Below are 26885 nucleotides of genomic sequence, written 5' to 3'. Positions count from 1 at the left end.
CCATGTCGGTACTTACTGGGCCCTAAGCTGGGTAGCAGTCTGCGATCTGACGAGAGCAGGCGCGTTCAGCTTAGGATGGCTGTTGACATCTTTACGCCTTGTATATTGTGGATTTAAGCATCAATAAATATTTTTATTAATCGGAGAAGAAGGCGGCAACAGAGCAAAATGTCAATGGCACCTTGGATTGCCAGCCAGTCTCCCATGCCGGTATCTGCCGGGCAGCAGTCTGCAATCTGAGGAGAGCAGGCACGTTCAGGCTTAGGATGGCCGTTGACAGCTTCACACCCTGTATATTGTGGATTTAAGCATCAATAAATCCTTTTCCGAATCGGAGCGGAAGGCGGCAACAAATTAAAATGTCAACTGCACCCGGGATTCCCAGCCAGTCTCCCATGCTGGTACTTACCAGGCCCTAAGCTGGGTAGCAGTCTGCGATCTGACGAGAGCAGGCGCGTTCAGCTTAGGATGGCCGTTGACAGCTTCACACTTTGTATACTGTGGATTTTAGCATCAATAAATAATTTTCGGAATCGGAGCAGAAACAGAGCAAAATGTGAACTGCACTTGGGATTCCCAGCCAGTTTCCCATGCTGGTACCTACTGGGCCCGAAGCTGGGTAGCAGTCTGCGATCTGACAAGAACAGGCGCATTCAGCTCAGGATGGCCGTAGACATCTTCACACCCTGTATACTGTGGATTTAAGCATCAATAAATCCTTTTCGGAATCGGAGCGGAAGGCGGCAACAGAGCAAAATGTCAACGACACTTGGGATTCCCAGCCAGTCTCCCATGCTGGTACTTACCAGGCCCTAAGCTGGGTAGCAGTCTGCGATCTGACGAGAGCAGGCGCGTTCAGCTTAGGATGGCTGTTGACAGCTTCTCGCCCTTTATACTGTGCATTTAAGCATCAATAAATCCTTTTCGGAATCGGAACGGAAGGCGGCAACAGAGCAAAATGTCAACGGCAGCCGGGATTCCCAGCCAGTGTACCATGCCGGTACTTACCGGGCCCTAAGATCTGTACCAGTCTGCGATCTGACGAGAGCAGGCGCGTTAAGCTTAGGATGGCCGTCGACAGCTTCACACCTTGTATACTGTGGATTTAAGCATCAATAAATTCTTATCGGAGCGGAAGGCAGCAATAGAGCAAAATGTTAACAGCACCCGGGATTCCCAGCCAATCTCCCATGCCAGTACTTACCAGGCCCTAAGCTGGGTAGCAGTCTGCGATTTGACAAGAGCAGGCGCATTCAGCTTAGGATGGCCATTGACAGCTTCATGCTTTTTATACTGTGCATTTAAGCATCAATAAATCCTTTTCGGAATCGGAACGGAAGGCGGCAACAGAGCAAATTGTCAACTGCACCCGGGATTCCCAGCCAGTCTCTCATGCCGGTACTTACTGGGCCCTAAGCTGCGTAGCAGTCTGCGATCTGACGAGAACAGGCGCGTTCAGCTTAGGATGGCCGTTGACATCTTCATGCCTTGTATACTGTGGATTTAAGCATCAATAAATATTTTTTTAAATCGGAGAGGAAGGCGGCAACAGAGCAAAATGTCAACGACACTTGGGATTCCCAGCCAGTCTCCCATGCTGGCACTTACCAGGCCCTAAGCTGGGTAGCAGTCTGCGATCTGACGAGAGCAGGCGCGTTCAGCTTAGGATGGCTGTTGACAGCTTCTCGCCCTTTATACTGTGCATTTAAGCATCAATAAATCCTTTTCGGAATCGGAACGGAAGGCGGCAACAGAGCAAAATGTCAACGGCAGCCGGGATTCCCAGCCAGTGTACCATGCCGGTACTTACCGGGCCCTAAGATCTGTACCAGTCTGCGATCTGACGAGAGCAGGCGCGTTAAGCTTAGGATGGCCGTCGACAGCTTCACACCTTGTATACTGTGGATTTAAGCATCAATAAATTCTTATCGGAGCGGAAGGCAGCAATAGAGCAAAAATGTAAACAGCACCCGGGATTCCCAGCCAGTCTCCCATGCCAGTACTTACCAGGCCCTAAGCTGGGTAGCAGTCTGCGATCTGACAAGAGCAGGCGCATTCAGCTTAGGATGGCCATTGACAGCTTCATGCTTTTTATACTGTGCATTTAAGCATCAATAAATCCTTTTCGGAATCAGAACGGAAGGCGGCAACAGAGCAAATTGTCAACAGCACCCGGGATTCCCAGCCAGTCTCTCATGCCGGTACTTACCGGGCCCTAAGCTGGGTAGCAGTCTGCGATCTGACGAGAGCTGGCGCGTTCAGCTTAGGATGGCCGTTGACGGCTTCACGCCCTTTATACTGTGCATTTAAGCATCAATAAATCCTTTTCCGAATCGGAGCGGAAGGCGGCAACAGATTAAAATGTCAACGGCACCCAGGATTCCCAGCCAGTCTCCCAGGCTGGTACTTACCAGGCCCTAAGCTGGGTAGCAGTCTGCGATCTGACAAGAGCAGGAGCATTCAGCTTAGGATGGCCATAGACAGCTTCATGCTTTTTATACTGTGCATTTAAGCATCAATAAATCCTTTTCGGAATCGGAATGGTAGGCGGCAACAGAGCAAATTGTCAACTGCACCCGGGATTCCCAGCCAGTCTCCCATGCCGGTACTTACTGGGCCCTAAGCTGCGTAGCAGTCTGCGATCTGACGAGAACAGGTGCGTTCAGCTTAGGATGGCCGTTGACATCTTCACGCCTTGTATACTGTGGATTTAAGCATCAATAAATATTTTTTTAAATCGGAGAGGAAGGCGGCAACAGAGCAAAATTTCAATAGCACCTTGGATTGCCAGCCAGTCTCCCATGCCCGTACTTGCCGGGCAGCAGTCTGCGATCTGACAAGAACAGGCGCATTCAGCTTAGGATAGCCGTAGAATGCTTCACACCCTGTATACTGTGGATTTAAGCATCAATAAATCCTTTTCGGAATCGGAGCGGAAGGCGGCTACAGAGCAAAATGTCTACAACACCTGGGATTCCCAGCCAGTCTCCCATGCTGGTACTTACCGGGCCCTAAGCTGGGTAGCAGTCTGCGATCTGACGAGAGCTGGCGCGTTCAGCTTAGGATGGCCGTTGGCGGCTTCACGCCCTTTATACTGTGCATTTAAGCATCAATAAATCCTTTTCCGAATCGGAGCGGAAGGCGGCAACAGATTAAAAAGTCAACGGCACCCGGGATTCCCAGCCAGTCTCCCATGCTGGTACTTACCAGGCCCTAAGCTGGGTATCAGTCTGCGATCTGACGAGAGCAGGCGCGTTCAGCTTAGGATGGCCGTTGACAGCTTCACACTTTGTATACTGTGCATTTAAGCATCAATAAATCCTTTTCGGAATCGGAACGGAACGCGGCAACAGAGCAAAATGTCAACGGCAGCCGGGATTCCCAGCCAGTGTCCCATGCCGGTACTTACCGGTCCCTAAGATCTGTACCAGTTTGCGATCTGACGAGAGCAGGCGCGTTAAACTTAGGATGGCCGTCGACAGCTTCACACCTTGTATACTGTGGATTTAAGCATCAATAAATTATTTTCGGAATCGGAACGGAAGGCGGCAACAGAGCAAAATGTCAACGGCAGCCTAGATTCCCAGCCAGTGTCCCATGCCGGTACTTACCGGGCCCTAAGATCTGTACCAGTCTGCGATCTGACGAGAGCAGGCGCGTTAAGCTTAGGATGGCCGTCGACAGCTTCACACCTTGTATACTGTGGATTTAAGCATCAATAAATTCTTTTCGGAATCGGAGCGGAAGGCAGCAATAGAGCAAGATGTCAATGGCAATGGCAACCGGGATTCTCAGCCAGTCTCCCATGCCAGTACTTACCGGGCCCTAAGCTGGGTAGCAGTCTGCGATCTGACAAGAGCAGGCACGTTCAGCTTAGGATGGCCTTTGACAGCTTCGTGTTTTTTATACTGTGCATTTAAGCATCAATAAATCCTTTTCGGAATCGGAACAGAAGGCGGCAACAGAGCAAAATGTCAACTGCACCCGGGATTCCCAGCCAGTCTCCCATGCCGGTACTTACTGGGCCCTAAGCTGCGTAGCAGTCTGCGATCTGACAGGAGCAGGCGCGTTCAGCTTAGGATGGCCGTTGACATCTTCACGCCTTGTATACTGTGGATTTAAGCATCAATAAATATTTTTTTTAATCGGAGAGGAAGGCGGCAACAGAGCAAAATGTCAATAGCACCTTGGATTGCCAGCCAGTCTCCCATGCCCGTACTTGCCGGGCAGCAGTCTGCGATCTGACAAGAACAGGCGCATTCAGCTTAGAATAGCCGTAGACGGCTTCACACCCTGTATACTGTGGATTTAAGCATCAATAAATCCTTTTCGAAATCGGAGCAAAATGTCTACAGAGCTACAGAGCAAAATGTCAACAACACCTGAGATTCCCAGACAGTCTCCCATGCTGGTATTTACCAGGCCCTAAGCTGGGTAGCAGTCTGCGATCTGACGAGAGCAGGCGCGTTCAGCTTAGAATGGCCGTTGACAGCTTCACGCCCTTTATACTGTGCATTTAAGCATCAATAAATCCTTTTCCGAATCGGAACGGAAGGCGGCAACAGAGCAAAATGTCAACGGCAGCCGGGATTCCCAGCCAGTGTCCAATGCCGGTACTTACCGGGCCCTAAGATCTGTACCAGTCTGCGATCTGACGAGAGCAGGCGCGTTAAGCTTAGGATGGCCGTCGACAGCTTCACACCTTGTATACTGTGGATTTAAGCATCAATAAATATTTTTTTTTAATCGGAGAGGAAGGCGGCAACAGAGCAAAATGACAATAGCACCTTGGATTGCCAGCCAGTCTCCCATGCCCGTACTTGCCGGGCAGCAGTGTGCGATCTGACAAGAACAGGCGCATTCAGCTTAGGATAGCCGTAGACGGCTTCACACCCTGTATATTGTGGATTTAAGCATCAATAAATCCTTTTCGGAATCGGAGCAAAATGTCTACAGAGCTACAGAGCAAAATGTCAACAACACCTGAGATTCCCAGCCAGTCTCCCATGCTGGTACTTACCAGGCCCTAAGCTGGGTAAAAGTCTGCGATCTGACGAGAGCAGGCGCGTTAAGCTTAGGATGGCCGTCGACAGCTTCACACCTTGTATACTGTGGATTTAAGCATCAATAAATTATTTTCGGAATCGGAGCGGAAGGCAGCAATAGAGCAAAATGTCAACGGCAACCGGGTTTCCCAGCCAGTCTCCCATGCCAGTACTTACCGGGCCCTAAGCTGGGTAGCAGTCTGCGATCTGACGAGAGTAGGCGCGTTCAGCTTAGGATGGCCGTTGACATCTTCACGCCTTGTATATTGTGGATTTAAGCATCAATAAATATTTTTATTAATCGGAGAGGAAGGCGGCAACATAGCAAAATGTCAATAGCACCTTGGATTGCCAGCCAGTCTCCCATGCCGGTATCTCCCGGGCAGCAGTCTGCGATCTGAGGAGAGCAGACCCGTTCAGCTTAGGATGGCCGTTGACAGCTTCACACCCTGTATGAAGGCGGCAACAGATTAAAATGTCAACTGCACCCGGGATTCCAGCCAGTCTCCCATGCTGGTACTTACCAGGCCCTAAGCTGGGTAGCAGTCTGCGATCTGACGAGAGCAGGCGCGTTCAGCTTAGGATGGCCGTTGACAGCTTCACACTTTGTATACTGTGGATTTAAGCATCAATAAATAATTTTCGGAATCGGAGCAGAAACAGAGCAAAATGTCAACTGCACCCGGGATTCCCAGCCAGTCTCCCATGCTGGTACTTACCAGGCCCGAAGCTGGGTAGCAGTTTGCGATCTGACGAGAACAGGCACATTCAGCTTAGGATGGCCGTAGACATCTTCACACCCTGTATACTGTGGATTTAAGCATCAATAAATCCTTTTCGGAATCGGAGCAGAAGGCGGCAACAGAGCAAAATGTCAACGACACCTGGGATTCCCAGTCAGTCTCCAATGCTGGTACTTACCGGGCCCTAAGCTGGGTAGCAGTCTGCGATCTGACGAGAGCAGGCGCGTTCAGCTTAGGATGGCCGTTGACAGCTTCTCGCACTTTATACTGTGCATTTAAGCATCAATAAATCCTTTTCGGAATCGGAACGGAAAGCGGCAACAGAGCAAAATGTCAACTGCATCCGGGATTCCCAGCCAGTCTCCCATGCCGGTACTTACTGGGCCCTAAGCTGGGTAGCAGTCTGCGATCTGACGAGAGCAGGCACGTTCAGCTTAGGATGGCCGTTGACATCTTCACGCCTTGTATATTGTGGATTTAAGCATCAATAAATATTTTTATTAATCGGAGAGGAAGGCGGCAACAGAGCAAAATGTCAATGGCACCTTGGATTGCCAGCCAGTCTCCCATGCCGGTAACTACAGGGCAGCAGTCTGCGATCTGACGAGAGCAGGCACGTTCAGCTTAGGATGGCCGTTGACATCTTTACGCCTTGTATATTGTGGATTTAAGCAGCAATAAATATTTTTATTATTCGGAGAAGAAGGCGGCAACAGAGCAAAATGTCAATGGCACCTTGGATTGCCAGCCAGTCTCCCATGCCTGTATCTGCCGGGCAGCAGTCTGCGATCTGAGGAGAGCAAGCACGTTCAGCTTAGGATGGCCGTTGACAGTTTCACACTTTGTATACTGTGGATTTAAGCATCAATAAATAATTTTCGGAATCGGAGCAGAAACAGAGCAAAATGTCAACTGCACCCGGGATTCCCAGCCAGTCTCCCATGCTGGTACTTACCAGGCCCGAAGCTGGGTAGCAGTCTGCGATCTGACGAGAACAGGCGCATTCAGCTTAGGATGGCCGTAGACATCTTCACACCCTGTATACTGTGGATTTAAGCATCAATAAATCCTTTTCGGAATCGGAGCAGAAGGCGGCAACAGAGCAAAATGTCAACGACACCTGGGATTCCCAGTCAGTCTCCCATGCTGGTACTTACCGGGCCCTAAGCTGGGTAGCAGTCTGCAATCTGACGAGAGCAGGCGCGTTCAGCTTAGGATGGCCGTTGACAGCTTCTTGCCCTTTATACTGTGCATTTAAGCATCAATAAATCCTTTTCGGAATCGGAACGGAAGGCGGCAACAGAGCAAAATGTCAACGGCAGCCAGGATTCCCAGCCAGTGTCCCATGCCGGTACTTACCGGGCCCCAAGATCTGTACCAGTCTGCGATCTGACGAGAGCAGGCACGTTCAGCTTAGGATGGCCATTGACAGCTTCATGCTTTTTATACTGTGCATTTAAGCATCAATAAATCCTTTTCGGAATCGGAACGGAAGGCGGCAACAGAGCAAAATGTCAACTGCACCCGGGATTCCCAGCCAGTCTCCCATGCCGGTACTTACTGGGCCCTAAGCTGCGTAGCAGTCTGCGATCTGACGAGAGCAGGCGCGTTCAGCTTAGGATGGCCGTTGACATCTTCACGCCTTGTATACTGTGGATTTAAGCATCAATAAATATTTTTTTTAATCGGAGAGGAAGGCGGCAACAGAGCAAAATGTCAATAGCACCTTGGATTGCCAGGCAGTCTCCCATGCCCGTACTTGCCGGCCAGCAGTCTGCGATCTGACGAGAGCAGGCGCGTTCAGCTTAGGATGGCCGTTGACAGCTTCACACTTTGTATATTGTGCATTTAAGCATCAATAAATCCTTTTCGGAACGGAACGGAAGGCGGCAACAGAGCAAAATGTCAACGGCAGCCGGGATTCCCAGCCAGTGTCCCATGCCGGTACTTACCGGGCCCTAAGATCTGTACCAGTCTGCGATCTGACGAGAGCAGGCGCGTTCAGCTTAGGATGGCCGTTGACAGCTTCACACTTTGTATACTGTGGATTTAAGCATCAATAAATAATTTTCGGAATCGGAGCAGAAACAGAGCAAAATGTCAACTGCACCCGGGATTCCCAGCCAGTCTCCCATGCTGGTACTTACCAGGCCCGAAGCTGGGTAGCAGCCTGCGATCTGACGAGAACAGGCGCATTCAGCTTAAGATGGCCGTAGACATCTTCACACACTGTATACTGTATATGGTGGATTTAAGCATCAATAAATCCTTTTCGGAATCGGAGCGGAAGGCGGCAACAGAGCAAAATGTCAATGGCACCTTGGATTGCCAGCCAGTCTCCCATGCCGGTAACTACAGGGCAGCAGTCTGCGATCTGACGAGAGCAGGCACGTTCAGCTTAGGATGGCCGTTGACATCTTTACGCCTTGTATATTGTGGATTTAAGCATCAATAAATATTTTTATTATTCGGAGAAGAAGGCGGCAACTGAGCAAAATGTCAATGGCACCTTGGATTGCCAGCCAGTCTCCCATGCCTGTATCTGCCGGGCAGCAGTCTGCGATCTGAGGAGAACAAGCACGTTCAGCTTAGGATGGCCGTTGACAGTTTCACACTTTGTATACTGTGGATTTAAGCATCAATAAATAATTTTCGGAATCGGAGCAGAAACAGAGCAAAATGTCAACTGCACCCGGGATTCCCACCCAGACTCCCATGCTGGTACTTACCAGGCCCGAAGCTGGGTAGCAGTCTGCGATCTGACGAGAACAGGCGCATTCAGCTTAGGATGGCCATAGACATCGTCACACCCTGTATACTGTGGATTTAAGCATCAATAAATCCTTTTTGGAATCGGAGCGGAAGGCGGCAACAGAGCAAAATGTCAACGACACCTGGGATTCCCAGCCAGTCTCCCATGCTGGTACTTACCGGGCCCTAAGCTGAGTAGCAGTCTGCGATCTGACGAGAGCAGGCGCATTCAGCTTAGGATGGCCGTTGACTGCTTCTCGCCCTTTATACTGTGCATTTAAGCATCAATAAATCCTTTTCGGAATCGGAACGGAAGGCGGCAACAGAGCAAAATGTCAACGACACTTGGGATTCCCAGCCAGTCTCCCATGCTGGCACTTACCAGGCCCTAAGCTGGGTAGCAGTCTGCGATCTGACGAGAGCAGGCGCGTTCAGCTTAGGATGGCTGTTGACAGCTTCTCGCCCTTTATACTGTGCATTTAAGCATCAATAAATCCTTTTCGGAATCGGAACGGAAGGCGGCAACAGAGCAAAATGTCAACGGCAGCCGGGATTCCCAGCCAGTGTACCATGCCGGTACTTACCGGGCCCTAAGATCTGTACCAGTCTGCGATCTGACGAGAGCAGGCGCGTTAAGCTTAGGATGGCCGTCGACAGCTTCACACCTTGTATACTGTGGATTTAAGCATCAATAAATTCTTATCGGAGCGGAAGGCAGCAATAGAGCAAAATGTAAACAGCACCCGGGATTCCCAGCCAGTCTCCCATGCCAGTACTTACCAGGCCCTAAGCTGGGTAGCAGTCTGCGATCTGACAAGAGCAGGCGCATTCAGCTTAGGATGGCCATTGACAGCTTCATGCTTTTTATACTGTGCATTTAAGCATCAATAAATCCTTTTCGGAATCGGAACGGAAGGCGGCAACAGAGCAAATTGTCAACAGCACCCGGGATTCCCAGCCAGTCTCTCATGCCGGTACTTACCGGGCCCTAAGCTGGGTAGCAGTCTGCGATCTGACGAGAGCTGGCGCGTTCAGCTTAGGATGGCCGTTGACGGCTTCACGCCCTTTATACTGTGCATTTAAGCATCAATAAATCCTTTTCCGAATCGGAGCGGAAGGCGGCAACAGATTAAAATGTCAACGGCACCCAGGATTCCCAGCCAGTCTCCCAGGCTGGTACTTACCAGGCCCTAAGCTGGGTAGCAGTCTGCGATCTGACAAGAGCAGGCGCATTCAGCTTAGGATGGCCATTGACAGCTTCATGCTTTTTATACTGTGCATTTAAGCATCAATAAATCCTTTTCGGAATCGGAACGGTAGGCGGCAACAGAGCAAATTGTCAACTGCACCCGGGATTCCCAGCCAGTCTCCCATGCCGGTACTTACTGGGCCCTAAGCTGCGTAGCAGTCTGCGATCTGACAGGAGCAGGCGCGTTCAGCTTAGGATGGCCGTTGACATCTTCACGCCTTGTATACTGTGGATTTAAGCATCAATAAATTCTTTTCGGAATCGGAGCGGAAGGCAGCAATAGAGCAAGATGTCAATGGCAATGGCAATGGCAACCGGGATTCTCAGCCAGTCTCCCATGCCAGTACTTACCGGGCCCTAAGCTGGGTAGCAGTCTGCGATCTGACAAGAGCAGGCGCGTTCAGCTTAGGATGGCCTTTGACAGCTTCGTGTTTTTTATACTGTGCATTTAAGCATCAATAAATCCTTTTCGGAATCGGAACAGAAGGCGGCAACAGAGCAAAATGTCAACTGCACCCGGGATTCCCAGCCAGTCTCCCATGCCGGTACTTACTGGGCCCTAAGCTGCGTAGCAGTCTGCGATCTGACAGGAGCAGGCGCGTTCAGCTTAGGATGGCCGTTGACATCTTCACGCCTTGTATACTGTGGATTTAAGCATCAATAAATATTTTTTTTAATCGGAGAGGAAGGCGGCAACAGAGCAAAATGTCAATAGCACCTTGGATTGCCAGCCAGTCTCCCATGCCCGTACTTGCCGGGCAGCAGTCTGCGATCTGACAAGAACAGGCGCATTCAGCTTAGAATAGCCGTAGACGGCTTCACACCCTGTATACTGTGGATTTAAGCATCAATAAATCCTTTTCGAAATCGGAGCAAAATGTCTACAGAGCTACAGAGCAAAATGTCAACAACACCTGAGATTCCCAGCCAGTCTCCCATGCTGGTATTTACCAGGCCCTAAGCTGGGTAGCAGTCTGCGATCTGACGAGAGCAGGCGCGTTCAGCTTAGAATGGCCGTTCACAGCTTCACGCCCTTTATACTGTGCATTTAAGCATCAATAAATCCTTTTCCGAATCGGAGCGGAAGGCGGCAACAGAGCAAAATGTCAACGGCAGCCGGGATTCCCAGCCAGTGTCCAATGCCGGTACTTACCGGGCCCTAAGATCTGTACCAGTCTGCGATCTGACGAGAGCAGGCGCGTTAAGCTTAGGATGGCCGTCGACAGCTTCACACCTTGTATACTGTGGATTTAAGCATCAATAAATATTTTTTTTTAATCGGAGAGGAAGGCGGCATCAGAGCAAAATGACAATAGCACCTTGGATTGCCAGCCAGTCTCCCATGCCCGTACTTGCCGGGCAGCAGTGTGCGATCTGACAAGAACAGGCGCATTCAGCTTAGGATAGCCGTAGACGGCTTCACACCCTGTATATTGTGGATTTAAGCATCAATAAATCCTTTTCGGAATCGGAGCAAAATGTCTACAGAGCTACAGAGCAAAATGTCAACAACACCTGAGATTCCCAGCCAGTCTCCCATGCTGGTACTTACCAGGCCCTAAGCTGGGTAAAAGTCTGCGATCTGACGAGAGCAGGCGCGTTAAGCTTAGGATGGCCGTCGACAGCTTCACACCTTGTATACTGTGGATTTAAGCATCAATAAATTATTTTCGGAATCGGAGCGGAAGGCAGCAATAGAGCAAAATGTCAACGGCAACCGGGTTTCCCAGCCAGTCTCCCATGCCAGTACTTACCGGGCCCTAAGCTGGGTAGCAGTCTGCGATCTGACGAGAGTAGGCGCGTTCAGCTTAGGATGGCCGTTGACATCTTCACGCCTTGTATATTGTGGATTTAAGCATCAATAAATATTTTTATTAATCGGAGAGGAAGGCGGCAACATAGCAAAATGTCAATAGCACCTTGGATTGCCAGCCAGTCTCCCATGCCGGTATCTCCCGGGCAGCAGTCTGCGATCTGAGGAGAGCAGACCCGTTCAGCTTAGGATGGCCGTTGACAGCTTCACACCCTGTATGAAGGCGGCAACAGATTAAAATGTCAACTGCACCCGGGATTCCAGCCAGTCTCCCATGCTGGTACTTACCAGGCCCTAAGCTGGGTAGCAGTCTGCGATCTGACGAGAGCAGGCGCGTTCAGCTTAGGATGGCCGTTGACAGCTTCACACTTTGTATACTGTGGATTTAAGCATCAATAAATAATTTTCGGAATCGGAGCAGAAACAGAGCAAAATGTCAACTGCACCCGGGATTCCCAGCCAGTCTCCCATGCTGGTACTTACCAGGCCCGAAGCTGGGTAGCAGTTTGCGATCTGACGAGAACAGGCACATTCAGCTTAGGATGGCCGTAGACATCTTCACACCCTGTATACTGTGGATTTAAGCATCAATAAATCCTTTTCGGAATCGGAGCAGAAGGCGGCAACAGAGCAAAATGTCAACGACACCTGGGATTCCCAGTCAGTCTCCAATGCTGGTACTTACCGGGCCCTAAGCTGGGTAGCAGTCTGCGATCTGACGAGAGCAGGCGCGTTCAGCTTAGGATGGCCGTTGACAGCTTCTCGCACTTTATACTGTGCATTTAAGCATCAATAAATCCTTTTCGGAATCGGAACGGAAAGCGGCAACAGAGCAAAATGTCGACTGCATCCGGGATTCCCAGCCAGTCTCCCATGCCGGTACTTACTGGGCCCTAAGCTGGGTAGCAGTCTGCGATCTGACGAGAGCAGGCGCGTTCAGCTTAGGATGGCCGTTGACATCTTCACGCCTTGTATATTGTGGATTTAAGCATCAATAAATATTTTTATTAATCGGAGAGGAAGGCGGCAACAGAGCAAAATGTCAATGGCACCTTGGATTGCCAGCCAGTCTCCCATGCCGGTAACTACAGGGCAGCAGTCTGCGATCTGACGAGAGCAGGCACGTTCAGCTTAGGATGGCCGTTGACATCTTTACGCCTTGTATATTGTGGATTTAAGCAGCAATAAATATTTTTATTATTCGGAGAAGAAGGCGGCAACAGAGCAAAATGTCAATGGCACCTTGGATTGCCAGCCAGTCTCCCATGCCTGTATCTGCCGGGCAGCAGTCTGCGATCTGAGGAGAGCAAGCACGTTCAGCTTAGGATGGCCGTTGACAGTTTCACACTTTGTATACTGTGGATTTAAGCATCAATAAATAATTTTCGGAATCGGAGCAGAAACAGAGCAAAATGTCAACTGCACCCGGGATTCCCAGCCAGTCTCCCATGCTGGTACTTACCAGGCCCGAAGCTGGGTAGCAGTCTGCGATCTGACGAGAACAGGCGCATTCAGCTTAGGATGTCTGTAGACATCTTCACACCCTGTATACTGTGGATTTAAGCATCAATAAATCCTTTTCGGAATCGGAGCAGAAGGCGGCAACAGAGCAAAATGTCAACGACACCTGGGATTCCCAGTCAGTCTCCCATGCTGGTACTTACCGGGCCCTAAGCTGGGTAGCAGTCTGCAATCTGACGAGAGCAGGCGCGTTCAGCTTAGGATGGCCGTTGACAGCTTCTTGCCCTTTATACTGTGCATTTAAGCATCAATAAATCCTTTTCGGAATCGGAACGGAAGGCGGCAACAGAGCAAAATGTCAACGGCAGCCAGGATTCCCAGCCAGTGTCCCATGCCGGTACTTACCGGGCCCCAAGATCTGTACCAGTCTGCGATCTGACGAGAGCAGGCACGTTCAGCTTAGGATGGCCATTGACAGCTTCATGCTTTTTATACTGTGCATTTAAGCATCAATAAATCCTTTTCGGAATCGGAACGGAAGGCGGCAACAGAGCAAAATGTCAACTGCACCCGGGATTCCCAGCCAGTCTCCCATGCCGGTACTTACTGGGCCCTAAGCTGCGTAGCAGTCTGCGATCTGACGAGAGCAGGCGCGTTCAGCTTAGGATGGCCGTTGACATCTTCACGCCTTGTATACTGTGGATTTAAGCATCAATAAATATTTTTTTTAATCGGAGAGGAAGGCGGCAACAGAGCAAAATGTCAATAGCACCTTGGATTGCCAGGCAGTCTCCCATGCCCGTACTTGCCGGCCAGCAGTCTGCGATCTGACGAGAGCAGGCGCGTTCAGCTTAGGATGGCCGTTGACAGCTTCACACTTTGTATATTGTGCATTTAAGCATCAATAAATCCTTTTCGGAACGGAACGGAAGGCGGCAACAGAGCAAAATGTCAACGGCAGCCGGGATTCCCAGCCAGTGTCCCATGCCGGTACTTACCGGGCCCTAAGATCTGTACCAGTCTGCGATCTGACGAGAGCAGGCGCGTTCAGCTTAGGATGGCCGTTGACAGCTTCACACTTTGTATACTGTGGATTTAAGCATCAATAAATAATTTTCGGAATCGGAGCAGAAACAGAGCAAAATGTCAACTGCACCCGGGATTCCCAGCCAGTCTCCCATGCTGGTACTTACCAGGCCCGAAGCTGGGTAGCAGTCTGCGATCTGACGAGAACAGGCGCATTCAGCTTAAGATGGCCGTAGACATCTTCACACACTGTATACTGTATATGGTGGATTTAAGCATCAATAAATCCTTTTCGGAATCGGAGCGGAAGGCGGCAACAGAGCAAAATGTCAATGGCACCTTGGATTGCCAGCCAGTCTCCCATGCCGGTAACTACAGGGCAGCAGTCTGCGATCTGACGAGAGCAGGCACGTTCAGCTTAGGATGGCCGTTGACATCTTTACGCCTTGTATATTGTGGATTTAAGCATCAATAAATATTTTTATTATTCGGAGAAGAAGGCGGCAACTGAGCAAAATGTCAATGGCACCTTGGATTGCCAGCCAGTCTCCCATGCCTGTATCTGCCGGGCAGCAGTCTGCGATCTGAGGAGAACAAGCACGTTCAGCTTAGGATGGCCGTTGACAGTTTCACACTTTGTATACTGTGGATTTAAGCATCAATAAATAATTTTCGGAATCGGAGCAGAAACAGAGCAAAATGTCAACTGCACCCGGGATTCCCACCCAGACTCCCATGCTGGTACTTACCAGGCCCGAAGCTGGGTAGCAGTCTGCGATCTGACGAGAACAGGTGCATTCAGCTTAGGATGGCCGTAGACATCGTCACACCCTGTATACTGTGGATTTAAGCATCAATAAATCCTTTTTGGAATCGGAGCGGAAGGCGGCAACAGAGCAAAATGTCAACGACACCTGGGATTCCCAGCCAGTCTCCCATGCTGGTACTTACCGGGCCCTAAGCTGAGTAGCAGTCTGCGATCTGACGAGAGCAGGCGCATTCAGCTTAGGATGGCCGTTGACTGCTTCTCGCCCTTTATACTGTGCATTTAAGCATCAATAAATCCTTTTCGGAATCGGAACGGAAGGCGGCAACAGAGCAAAATGTCAACGACACTTGGGATTCCCAGCCAGTCTCCCATGCTGGCACTTACCAGGCCCTAAGCTGGGTAGCAGTCTGCGATCTGACGAGAGCAGGCGCGTTCAGCTTAGGATGGCTGTTGACAGCTTCTCGCCCTTTATACTGTGCATTTAAGCATCAATAAATCCTTTTCGGAATCGGAACGGAAGGCGGCAACAGAGCAAAATGTCAACGGCAGCCGGGATTCCCAGCCAGTGTACCATGCCGGTACTTACCGGGCCCTAAGATCTGTACCAGTCTGCGATCTGACGAGAGCAGGCGCGTTAAGCTTAGGATGGCCGTCGACAGCTTCACACCTTGTATACTGTGGATTTAAGCATCAATAAATTCTTATCGGAGCGGAAGGCAGCAATAGAGCAAAATGTAAACAGCACCCGGGATTCCCAGCCAGTCTCCCATGCCAGTACTTACCAGGCCCTAAGCTGGGTAGCAGTCTGCGATCTGACAAGAGCAGGCGCATTCAGCTTAGGATGGCCATTGACAGCTTCATGCTTTTTATACTGTGCATTTAAGCATCAATAAATCCTTTTCGGAATCGGAACGGAAGGCGGCAACAGAGCAAATTGTCAACAGCACCCGGGATTCCCAGCCAGTCTCTCATGCCGGTACTTACCGGGCCCTAAGCTGGGTAGCAGTCTGCGATCTGACGAGAGCTGGCGCGTTCAGCTTAGGATGGCCGTTGACGGCTTCACGCCCTTTATACTGTGCATTTAAGCATCAATAAATCCTTTTCCGAATCGGAGCGGAAGGCGGCAACAGATTAAAATGTCAACGGCACCCAGGATTCCCAGCCAGTCTCCCAGGCTGGTACTTACCAGGCCCTAAGCTGGGTAGCAGTCTGCGATCTGACAAGAGCAGGCGCATTCAGCTTAGGATGGCCATTGACAGCTTCATGCTTTTTATACTGTGCATTTAAGCATCAATAAATCCTTTTCGGAATCGGAACGGTAGGCGGCAACAGAGCAAATTGTCAACTGCACCCGGGATTCCCAGCCAGTCTCCCATGCCGGTACTTACTGGGCCCTAAGCTGCGTAGCAGTCTGCGATCTGACAGGAGCAGGCGCGTTCAGCTTAGGATGGCCGTTGACATCTTCACGCCTTGTATACTGTGGATTTAAGCATCAATAAATTCTTTTCGGAATCGGAGCGGAAGGCAGCAATAGAGCAAGATGTCAATGGCAATGGCAATGGCAACCGGGATTCTCAGCCAGTCTCCCATGCCAGTACTTACCGGGCCCTAAGCTGGGTAGCAGTCTGCGATCTGACAAGAGCAGGCGCGTTCAGCTTAGGATGGCCTTTGACAGCTTCGTGTTTTTTATACTGTGCATTTAAGCATCAATAAATCCTTTTCGGAATCGGAACAGAAGGCGGCAACAGAGCAAAATGTCAACTGCACCCGGGATTCCCAGCCAGTCTCCCATGCCGGTACTTACTGGGCCCTAAGCTGCGTAGCAGTCTGCGATCTGACAGGAGCAGGCGCGTTCAGCTTAGGATGGCCGTTGACATCTTCACGCCTTGTATACTGTGGATTTAAGCATCAATAAATATTTTTTTTAATCGGAGAGGAAGGCGGCAACAGAGCAAAATGTCAATAGCACCTTGGATTGCCAGCCAGTCTCCCATGCCCGTACTTGCCGGGCAGCAGTCTGCGATCTGACAAGAACAGGCGCATTCAGCTTAGAATAGCCGTAGACGGCTTCACACCCTGTATACTGTGGATTTAAGCATCAATAAATCCTTTTCGAAATCGGAGCAAAATGTCTACAGAGCTACAGAGCAAAATGTCAACAACACCTGAGATTCCCAGCCAGTCTCCCATGCTGGTATTTACCAGGCCCTAAGCTGGGTAGCAGTCTGCGATCTGACGAGAGCAGGCGCGTTCAGCTTAGAATGGCCGTTCACAGCTTCACGCCCTTTATACTGTGCATTTAAGCATCAATAAATCCTTTTCCGAATCGGAGCGGAAGGCGGCAACAGAGCAAAATGTCAACGGCAGCCGGGATTCCCAGCCAGTGTCCAATGCCGGTACTTACCGGGCCCTAAGATCTGTACCAGTCTGCGATCTGACGAGAGCAGGCGCGTTAAGCTTAGGATGGCCGTCGACAGCTTCACACCTTGTATACTGTGGATTTAAGCATCAATAAATATTTTTTTTTAATCGGAGAGGAAGGCGGCATCAGAGCAAAATGACAATAGCACCTTGGATTGCCAGCCAGTCTCCCATGCCCGTACTTGCCGGGCAGCAGTGTGCGATCTGACAAGAACAGGCGCATTCAGCTTAGGATAGCCGTAGACGGCTTCACACCCTGTATATTGTGGATTTAAGCATCAATAAATCCTTTTCGGAATCGGAGCAAAATGTCTACAGAGCTACAGAGCAAAATGTCAACAACACCTGAGATTCCCAGCCAGTCTCCCATGCTGGTACTTACCAGGCCCTAAGCTGGGTAAAAGTCTGCGATCTGACGAGAGCAGGCGCGTTAAGCTTAGGATGGCCGTCGACAGCTTCACACCTTGTATACTGTGGATTTAAGCATCAATAAATTATTTTCGGAATCGGAGCGGAAGGCAGCAATAGAGCAAAATGTCAACGGCAACCGGGTTTCCCAGCCAGTCTCCCATGCCAGTACTTACCGGGCCCTAAGCTGGGTAGCAGTCTGCGATCTGACGAGAGTAGGCGCGTTCAGCTTAGGATGGCCGTTGACATCTTCACGCCTTGTATATTGTGGATTTAAGCATCAATAAATATTTTTATTAATCGGAGAGGAAGGCGGCAACATAGCAAAATGTCAATAGCACCTTGGATTGCCAGCCAGTCTCCCATGCCGGTATCTCCCGGGCAGCAGTCTGCGATCTGAGGAGAGCAGACCCGTTCAGCTTAGGATGGCCGTTGACAGCTTCACACCCTGTATGAAGGCGGCAACAGATTAAAATGTCAACTGCACCCGGGATTCCAGCCAGTCTCCCATGCTGGTACTTACCAGGCCCTAAGCTGGGTAGCAGTCTGCGATCTGACGAGAGCAGGCGCGTTCAGCTTAGGATGGCCGTTGACAGCTTCACACTTTGTATACTGTGGATTTAAGCATCAATAAATAATTTTCGGAATCGGAGCAGAAACAGAGCAAAATGTCAACTGCACCCGGGATTCCCAGCCAGTCTCCCATGCTGGTACTTACCAGGCCCGAAGCTGGGTAGCAGTTTGCGATCTGACGAGAACAGGCACATTCAGCTTAGGATGGCCGTAGACATCTTCACACCCTGTATACTGTGGATTTAAGCATCAATAAATCCTTTTCGGAATCGGAGCAGAAGGCGGCAACAGAGCAAAATGTCAACGACACCTGGGATTCCCAGTCAGTCTCCAATGCTGGTACTTACCGGGCCCTAAGCTGGGTAGCAGTCTGCGATCTGACGAGAGCAGGCGCGTTCAGCTTAGGATGGCCGTTGACAGCTTCTCGCACTTTATACTGTGCATTTAAGCATCAATAAATCCTTTTCGGAATCGGAACGGAAAGCGGCAACAGAGCAAAATGTCGACTGCATCCGGGATTCCCAGCCAGTCTCCCATGCCGGTACTTACTGGGCCCTAAGCTGGGTAGCAGTCTGCGATCTGACGAGAGCAGGCGCGTTCAGCTTAGGATGGCCGTTGACATCTTCACGCCTTGTATATTGTGGATTTAAGCATCAATAAATATTTTTATTAATCGGAGAGGAAGGCGGCAACAGAGCAAAATGTCAATGGCACCTTGGATTGCCAGCCAGTCTCCCATGCCGGTAACTACAGGGCAGCAGTCTGCGATCTGACGAGAGCAGGCACGTTCAGCTTAGGATGGCCGTTGACATCTTTACGCCTTGTATATTGTGGATTTAAGCAGCAATAAATATTTTTATTATTCGGAGAAGAAGGCGGCAACAGAGCAAAATGTCAATGGCACCTTGGATTGCCAGCCAGTCTCCCATGCCTGTATCTGCCGGGCAGCAGTCTGCGATCTGAGGAGAGCAAGCACGTTCAGCTTAGGATGGCCGTTGACAGTTTCACACTTTGTATACTGTGGATTTAAGCATCAATAAATAATTTTCGGAATCGGAGCAGAAACAGAGCAAAATGTCAACTGCACCCGGGATTCCCAGCCAGTCTCCCATGCTGGTACTTACCAGGCCCGAAGCTGGGTAGCAGTCTGCGATCTGACGAGAACAGGCGCATTCAGCTTAGGATGTCCGTAGACATCTTCACACCCTGTATACTGTGGATTTAAGCATCAATAAATCCTTTTCGGAATCGGAGCAGAAGGCGGCAACAGAGCAAAATGTCAACGACACCTGGGATTCCCAGTCAGTCTCCCATGCTGGTACTTACCGGGCCCTAAGCTGGGTAGCAGTCTGCAATCTGACGAGAGCAGGCGCGTTCAGCTTAGGATGGCCGTTGACAGCTTCTTGCCCTTTATACTGTGCATTTAAGCATCAATAAATCCTTTTCGGAATCGGAACGGAAGGCGGCAACAGAGCAAAATGTCAACGGCAGCCAGGATTCCCAGCCAGTGTCCCATGCCGGTACTTACCGGGCCCCAAGATCTGTACCAGTCTGCGATCTGACGAGAGCAGGCACGTTCAGCTTAGGATGGCCATTGACAGCTTCATGCTTTTTATACTGTGCATTTAAGCATCAATAAATCCTTTTCGGAATCGGAACGGAAGGCGGCAACAGAGCAAAATGTCAACTGCACCCGGGATTCCCAGCCAGTCTCCCATGCCGGTACTTACTGGGCCCTAAGCTGCGTAGCAGTCTGCGATCTGACGAGAGCAGGCGCGTTCAGCTTAGGATGGCCGTTGACATCTTCACGCCTTGTATACTGTGGATTTAAGCATCAATAAATATTTTTTTTAATCGGAGAGGAAGGCGGCAACAGAGCAAAATGTCAATAGCACCTTGGATTGCCAGGCAGTCTCCCATGCCCGTACTTGCCGGCCAGCAGTCTGCGATCTGACGAGAGCAGGCGCGTTCAGCTTAGGATGGCCGTTGACAGCTTCACACTTTGTATATTGTGCATTTAAGCATCAATAAATCCTTTTCGGAACGGAACGGAAGGCGGCAACAGAGCAAAATGTCAACGGCAGCCGGGATTCCCAGCCAGTGTCCCATGCCGGTACTTACCGGGCCCTAAGATCTGTACCAGTCTGCGATTTGACGAGAGCAGGCGCGTTCAGCTTAGGATGGCCGTTGACAGCTTCACACTTTGTATACTGTGGATTTAAGCATCAATAAATAATTTTCGGAATCGGAGCAGAAACAGAGCAAAATGTCAACTGCACCCGGGATTCCCAGCCAGTCTCCCATGCTGGTACTTACCAGGCCCGAAGCTGGGTAGCAGTCTGCGATCTGACGAGAACAGGCGCATTCAGCTTAAGATGGCCGTAGACATCTTCACACACTGTATACTGTATATGGTGGATTTAAGCATCAATAAATCCTTTTCGGAATCGGAGCGGAAGGCGGCAACAGAGCAAAATGTCAATGGCACCTTGGATTGCCAGCCAGTCTCCCATGCCGGTAACTACAGGGCAGCAGTCTGCGATCTGACGAGAGCAGGCACGTTCAGCTTAGGATGGCCGTTGACAGCTTCACACCCTGTATGAAGGCGGCAACAGATTAAAATGTCAACTGCACCCGGGATTCCAGCCAGTCTCCCATGCTGGTACTTACCAGGCCCTAAGCTGGGTAGCAGTCTGCGATCTGACGAGAGCAGGCGCGTTCAGCTTAGGATGGCCGTTGACAGCTTCACACTTTGTATACTGTGGATTTAAGCATCAATAAATAATTTTCGGAATCGGAGCAGAAACAGAGCAAAATGTCAACTGCACCCGGGATTCCCAGCCAGTCTCCCATGCTGGTACTTACCAGGCCCGAAGCTGGGTAGCAGTTTGCGATCTGACGAGAACAGGCACATTCAGCTTAGGATGGCCGTAGACATCTTCACACCCTGTATACTGTGGATTTAAGCATCAATAAATCCTTTTCGGAATCGGAGCAGAAGGCGGCAACAGAGCAAAATGTCAACGACACCTGGGATTCCCAGTCAGTCTCCAATGCTGGTACTTACCGGGCCCTAAGCTGGGTAGCAGTCTGCGATCTGACGAGAGCAGGCGCGTTCAGCTTAGGATGGCCGTTGACAGCTTCTCGCACTTTATACTGTGCATTTAAGCATCAATAAATCCTTTTCGGAATCGGAACGGAAAGCGGCAACAGAGCAAAATGTCAACTGCATCCGGGATTCCCAGCCAGTCTCCCATGCCGGTACTTACTGGGCCCTAAGCTGGGTAGCAGTCTGCGATCTGACGAGAGCAGGCGCGTTCAGCTTAGGATGGCCGTTGACATCTTCACGCCTTGTATATTGTGGATTTAAGCATCAATAAATATTTTTATTAATCGGAGAGGAAGGCGGCAACAGAGCAAAATGTCAATGGCACCTTGGATTGCCAGCCAGTCTCCCATGCCGGTAACTACAGGGCAGCAGTCTGCGATCTGACGAGAGCAGGCACGTTCAGCTTAGGATGGCCGTTGACATCTTTACGCCTTGTATACTGTGGATTTAAGCATCAATAAATTCTTTTCGGAATCGGAGCGGAAGGCAGCAATAGAGCAATATGTCAACAGCACCCTGGATTCCCAGCCAGTCTCAAATGCCAGTACTTACCGGGCCCTAAGCTGGGTAGCAGTCTGCAATCTGACGAGAGCAGGCGAGTTCAGCTTAGGATGGCCATTGACAGCTTCATGCTTTTTATACTGTGCATTTAATCATCAATAAATCCTTTTCGGAATCGGAACGGAAGGCGGCAACAGAGCAAAATGGCAACTGCACCCGGGATTCCCAGCCAGTCTCCCATGCCGGTACTTACTGGGCCCTAAGCTGCGTAGCAGTCTGCGATCTGACGAGAGCAGGCGCGTTCAGCTTAGGATGGCCGTTGACATCTTCACGCCTTGTATACTGTGGATTTAAGCATCAATAAATATTTTTTTTAATCAGAGAGGAAGGCGGCAACAGAGCAAAATGTCAATAGCACCTTGGATTGCCAGCCAGTCTCCCATGCCCGTACATGCCGGGCAGCAGTCTGCGATCTGACAAGAACAGGCGCATTCAGCTTAGGATAGCCGTAGACGGCTTCACACCCTGTATACTGTGGATTTAAGCATCAATAAATCCTTTTCGGAATCGGAGCGGAAGGCGGCAACAGAGCAAAATGTCAACAACACCTGGGATTCCCAGCCAGTCTCCCATGCTGATACTTACCGGGCAGCAGTCTGCGATCTGAGGAGAGCAGGCACGTTCAGGCTTAGGATTGCCGTTGACAGCTTCACACCCTGTATATTGTGGATTTAAGCATCAATAAATCCTTTTCCAAATCGGAGCGGAATGCGGCAACAGATTAAAATGTCAGCTGCACCCGGGATTCCCAGCCAGTCTCCCATGCTGGTACTTACCAGGCCCAAAGCTGGCTAGCAGTCTTCGATCTGACGAGAGCAGGCGCGTTCAGCTTAGGACGGCCGTTGACATCTTCTCGCCTTGTATACTGTGCATTTAAGCATCAATAAATCCTTTTCGGAATCGGAGAGGAAGGCGGCAACAGAGCAAAATGGCAATAGCACCTGGGATTGCCAGCCAGTCTCCCATGCCCGTACTTGCCGGGCAGCAGTCTGCGAACTGACAAGAACAGGCACATTCAGCTTAGGATAGCCGTAGATGGCTTCACACCCTGTATACTGTGGATTTAAGCATCATTAAATCCTTTTCCGAATCGGAGCGGAAGGCGGCAACAGATTAAAATGTCAACTGCTCCCGGGATTCCCAGCCAGTCTCCCATGCTGGTACTTACCAGGCCCTAAGCTGGTTAGCAGTCTGCGATCTGACGAGAGCAGGCGCGTTCAGCTTAGGATGGCCGTTGACAGCTTCCCACTTTGTATACTGTGGATTTAAGCATCAATAAATAATTTTCGGAATCGGAGCAGAAACAGAGCAAAATGTCAACTGCACTCGGGATTCCCAGCCAGTCTCCCATGCTGTTACTTACCAGGCCCGAAGCTGGGTAGCAGTCTGCGATCTGACGAGAACAGGCGCATTCATCTTAGGATGGCCGTAGACATCTTCACACCCTGTATACTGTGGATTTAAGCATCAATAAATCCTTTTCGGAATCGGAGCGGAAGGCGGCAACAGAGCAAAATGTCAACGACACCTGGGATTCCCAGCCAGTCTCCCATGCTGTTACTTACCGGGCCCTAAGCTGGGTAGCAGTCTGCGATCTGACGAGAGCAGGCGCGTTCAGCTTAGGATGGCCGTTGACAGCTTCTCGCCCTTTCTACTGTGCATTTAAGCATCAATAAATCCTTTTCGGAATCGGAACGGAAGGCGGCAACAGAGCAAAATGTCAACGGCAGCCGGGCATTCCCAGCCAGTGTCCCATGCCGGTACTTACCGGGACCTAAGATCTGTACCAGTCTGCGATCTGACGAGAGCAGGCGCGTTAAGCTTAGGATGGCCGTCGACAGCTTCACACCTTGTATACTGTGGATTTAAGCATCAATAAATTCTTTTCGGAATTCGAGCAATAGAGCAAAATGTCAATGGCAACCGGGATTCCCAGCCAGTCTCCCATGCCAGTACTTACCGGGCCCTAAGCTGGGTAGCAGTCTGCGATCTGACGAGAGCAGGCGCGTTCAGCTTAGGGTGGCCATTGACAGCTTCATGCTTTTTATACTGTGCATTTAAGCATCAATAAATCCTTTTCGGAATCAGAACAGAAGGCGGCAACAGAGCAAAATGTCAACTGCACCCGGGATTCCCAGCCAGTCTCCCATGCCGGTACTTACTGGGCCCTAAGCTGGGTAGCAGTCTGCGATCTGACGAGAGCAGGCGCGTTCAGCTTAGGATGGCCGTTGACATCTTCATGCCTTGTATATTGTGGATTTAAGCATCAATAAATATTTTTATTAATCGGAGAGGAAGGCGGCAACAGAGCAAAATGTCAATGGCACCTTGGATTGCCAGCCAGTCTCCCATGCCGGTAACTGCCGGGCAGCAGTCTGCGATCTGACGAGAGCAGGCGCGTTCAGCTTAGGATGGCCGTTGACAGCTTCGCACTTTGTATACTGTGGATTTAAGCATCAATAAATCCTTTTCGGAATCGGAGCGGAAGGCGGCAACAGAGCAAAATGTCAACGACACCTGGGATTCCCAGCCAGTCTCCCATGCTGGTACTTACCGGGCCCTAAGCTGGGTAGCAGTCTGTGTTCTGACAAGAGCAGGCGCGTTCAGCTTAGGATGGCAGTTGACAGCTTTTTGCCCTTTATACTGTGCCTTTAAGCATCAATAATTCCTTTTCGGAATCGGAACGGAAGGCGGCAACAGAGCAAAATGTCAACGGCAGCCGGGATTCCCAGCCAGTCTCCCATGCCGGTACTTACCGGGCCCTAAGATCTGTACCAGTCTGCGATCTGACGAGAGCAGGCGCGTTAAGCTTAGGATGGCCGTTGACAGCTTCACACTTTGTATACTGTGGATTTAAGCATCAATAAATAATTTTCGGAATCGGAGCAGAAACAGAGCAACATGTCAGCTGCACCCGGGATTCCCAGCCAGTCTCCCATGCTGGTACTTACCAGGCCCAAAGCTGGGTAGCAGTCTTCGCTCAGACGAGAGCAGGCGCGTTCAGCTTAGGACGGCCGTTGACATCTTCTTGCCTTGTATACTGTGCATTTAAGCATCAATAAATCCTTTTCGGAATCGGAGAGGAAGGCGGCAACAGAGCAAAATGGCAATAGCACCTGGGATTGCCAGCCAGTCTCCCATGCCCGTACTTGCCGGGCAGCAGTCTGCGATCTGACAAGAACAGGCACATTCAGCTTAGGATAGCCGTAGATGGCTTCACACCCTGTATACTGTGGATTTAAGCATCAATAAATCCTTTTCCGAATCGGAGCGGAAGGCGGCAACAGATTAAAATGTCAACTGCACCCGGGATTCCCAGCCAGTCTCCCATGCTGGTACTTACCAGGCCCTAAGCTGGTTAGCAGTCTGCGATCTGACGAGAGCAGGCGCGTTCAGCTTAGGATGGCCGTTGACAGCTTCACACTTTGTATACTGTGGATTTAAGCATCAATAAATAATTTTCGGAATCGGAGCAGAAACAGAGCAAAATGTCAACTGCACTCGGGATTCCCAGCCAGTCTCCCATGCTGTTACTTACCGGGCCCGAAGCTGGGTAGCAGTCTGCTATCTGACGAGAACAGGCGCATTCATCTTAGGATGGCCGTAGACATCTTCACACCCTGTATACTGTGGATTTAAGCATCAATAAATTCTTTTCGGAATTCGAGCAATAGAGCAAATTGTCAATGGCAACCGGGATTCCCAGCCAGTCTCCCATGCCAGTACTTACCGGGCCCTAAGCTGGGTAGCAGTCTGCGATCTGACGAGAGCAGGCGCGTTCAGCTTAGGGTCGCCATTGACAGCTTCATGCTTTTTATACTGTGCATTTAAGCATCAATAAATCCTTTTCGGAATCGGAGCGGAAGGCGGCAACAGGTCAACGACACCTGGGATTCCCAGCCAGTCTCCCATGCTGGTACTTACCGGGCCCTAAGCTGGGTAGCAGTCTGTGATCTGACGAGCGCAGGCGCGTTCAGCTTAGGATGGCCGTTGACAGCTTTTTGCCCTTTATACTGTGCATTTAAGCATCAATAAATCCTTTTCGGAATCGGAACGGAAGGCGGCAACAGAGCAAAATGTCAACGGCAGTCGGGATTCCCAGCCAGTGTCCCATGCCGGTACTTACCGGGCCCTAAGATCTGTACCAGTCTGCGATCTGACGAGAGCAGGCGCGTTAAGCTTAGGATGGCCGTCGACAGCTTCACACCTTGTATACTGTGGATTTAAGCATCAATAAATTCTTTTCTGAATCAGAGCGGAAGGCAGCAATAGAGCAAAATGTCAACGGCACCCAGGATTCCCAGCCAGTCTCCCATGCCAGTACTTACCGGGCCCTAAGCTGGGTAGCAGTCTGCGATCTGACAAGAGCAGGCGCGTTCAGCTTAGGATGGCCGTTGACATGTTCAAGCCTTGTATACTGTGGATTTAAGCATCAATAAATATTTTTTTTAATCGGAGAGGAAGGCGGCAACAGAGCAAAATGTCAACTGCACCCGGGATTCCCAGCCAGTCTCCCATGCTGGTACTTACCAGGCCCTAAGCTGGGTATCAGTCTGCGATCTGACGAGAGCAGCCGCGTTCAGCTTAGGATGGCCGTTGACAGCTTCTCGCTTTGTATACTGTGCATTTAAGCATCAATAAATCCTTTTCGGAATCGGAACGGAAGGCGGCAACAGAGCAAAATGTCAACGGCAGCCGGGATTCCCAGCCAGTGTCCCATGCCAGTACTTACCGGGCCCTAAGATCTGTACCAGTCTGCGATCTGACGAGAGCAGGCGCGTTAAGCTTAGGATGGCCGTCGACAGCTTCACACCTTGTATACTGTGGATTTAAGCATCAATAAATTCTTTTCGGAAACGGAGCGGAAGGCAGCAATAGAACAAAATGTCAACGGCAACTGGGATTCCCAGCCAGTCACCCATGCCAGTACTTACCGGGCCCTAAGCTGGGTAAAAG

The 26885-nt window shown here is 50.4% G+C and overlaps 14 pseudogenes; all 14 read right to left on the bottom strand.

The window, feature by feature from the left end:
- Positions 1 to 360: 360 nt before the first annotated feature.
- On the bottom strand, positions 361 to 480 carry LOC130351073 (5S ribosomal RNA; annotated as a pseudogene).
- A 2678-nt stretch (positions 481 to 3158) lies between these two features.
- On the bottom strand, positions 3159 to 3278 carry LOC130353061 (5S ribosomal RNA; annotated as a pseudogene).
- Positions 3279 to 4370: 1092 nt separating this feature from the next.
- On the bottom strand, positions 4371 to 4490 carry LOC130352292 (5S ribosomal RNA; annotated as a pseudogene).
- Positions 4491 to 5917: 1427 nt separating this feature from the next.
- Positions 5918 to 6037, bottom strand: LOC130329196 (5S ribosomal RNA; annotated as a pseudogene).
- An 859-nt stretch (positions 6038 to 6896) lies between these two features.
- LOC130352073 (5S ribosomal RNA) lies at positions 6897 to 7016 on the bottom strand (annotated as a pseudogene).
- Positions 7017 to 8670: 1654 nt separating this feature from the next.
- LOC130352947 (5S ribosomal RNA) lies at positions 8671 to 8790 on the bottom strand (annotated as a pseudogene).
- Positions 8791 to 12237: 3447 nt separating this feature from the next.
- LOC130329185 (5S ribosomal RNA) lies at positions 12238 to 12357 on the bottom strand (annotated as a pseudogene).
- An 859-nt stretch (positions 12358 to 13216) lies between these two features.
- LOC130352072 (5S ribosomal RNA) lies at positions 13217 to 13336 on the bottom strand (annotated as a pseudogene).
- Positions 13337 to 14990: 1654 nt separating this feature from the next.
- Positions 14991 to 15110, bottom strand: LOC130352935 (5S ribosomal RNA; annotated as a pseudogene).
- A 3447-nt stretch (positions 15111 to 18557) lies between these two features.
- On the bottom strand, positions 18558 to 18677 carry LOC130329174 (5S ribosomal RNA; annotated as a pseudogene).
- Positions 18678 to 19536: 859 nt separating this feature from the next.
- On the bottom strand, positions 19537 to 19656 carry LOC130352071 (5S ribosomal RNA; annotated as a pseudogene).
- Positions 19657 to 21277: 1621 nt separating this feature from the next.
- LOC130329163 (5S ribosomal RNA) lies at positions 21278 to 21397 on the bottom strand (annotated as a pseudogene).
- Positions 21398 to 23048: 1651 nt separating this feature from the next.
- Positions 23049 to 23168, bottom strand: LOC130318403 (5S ribosomal RNA; annotated as a pseudogene).
- A 2055-nt stretch (positions 23169 to 25223) lies between these two features.
- Positions 25224 to 25343, bottom strand: LOC130314414 (5S ribosomal RNA; annotated as a pseudogene).
- Positions 25344 to 26885: the final 1542 nt, after the last annotated feature.

The sequence above is a fragment of the Hyla sarda genome, chromosome 1 (assembly GCF_029499605.1).
Source record: "Hyla sarda isolate aHylSar1 chromosome 1, aHylSar1.hap1, whole genome shotgun sequence".
Lineage (NCBI taxonomy): Eukaryota > Metazoa > Chordata > Amphibia > Anura > Hylidae > Hyla > Hyla sarda.
This window is presented reverse-complemented; position numbering and strand designations above follow the sequence as displayed.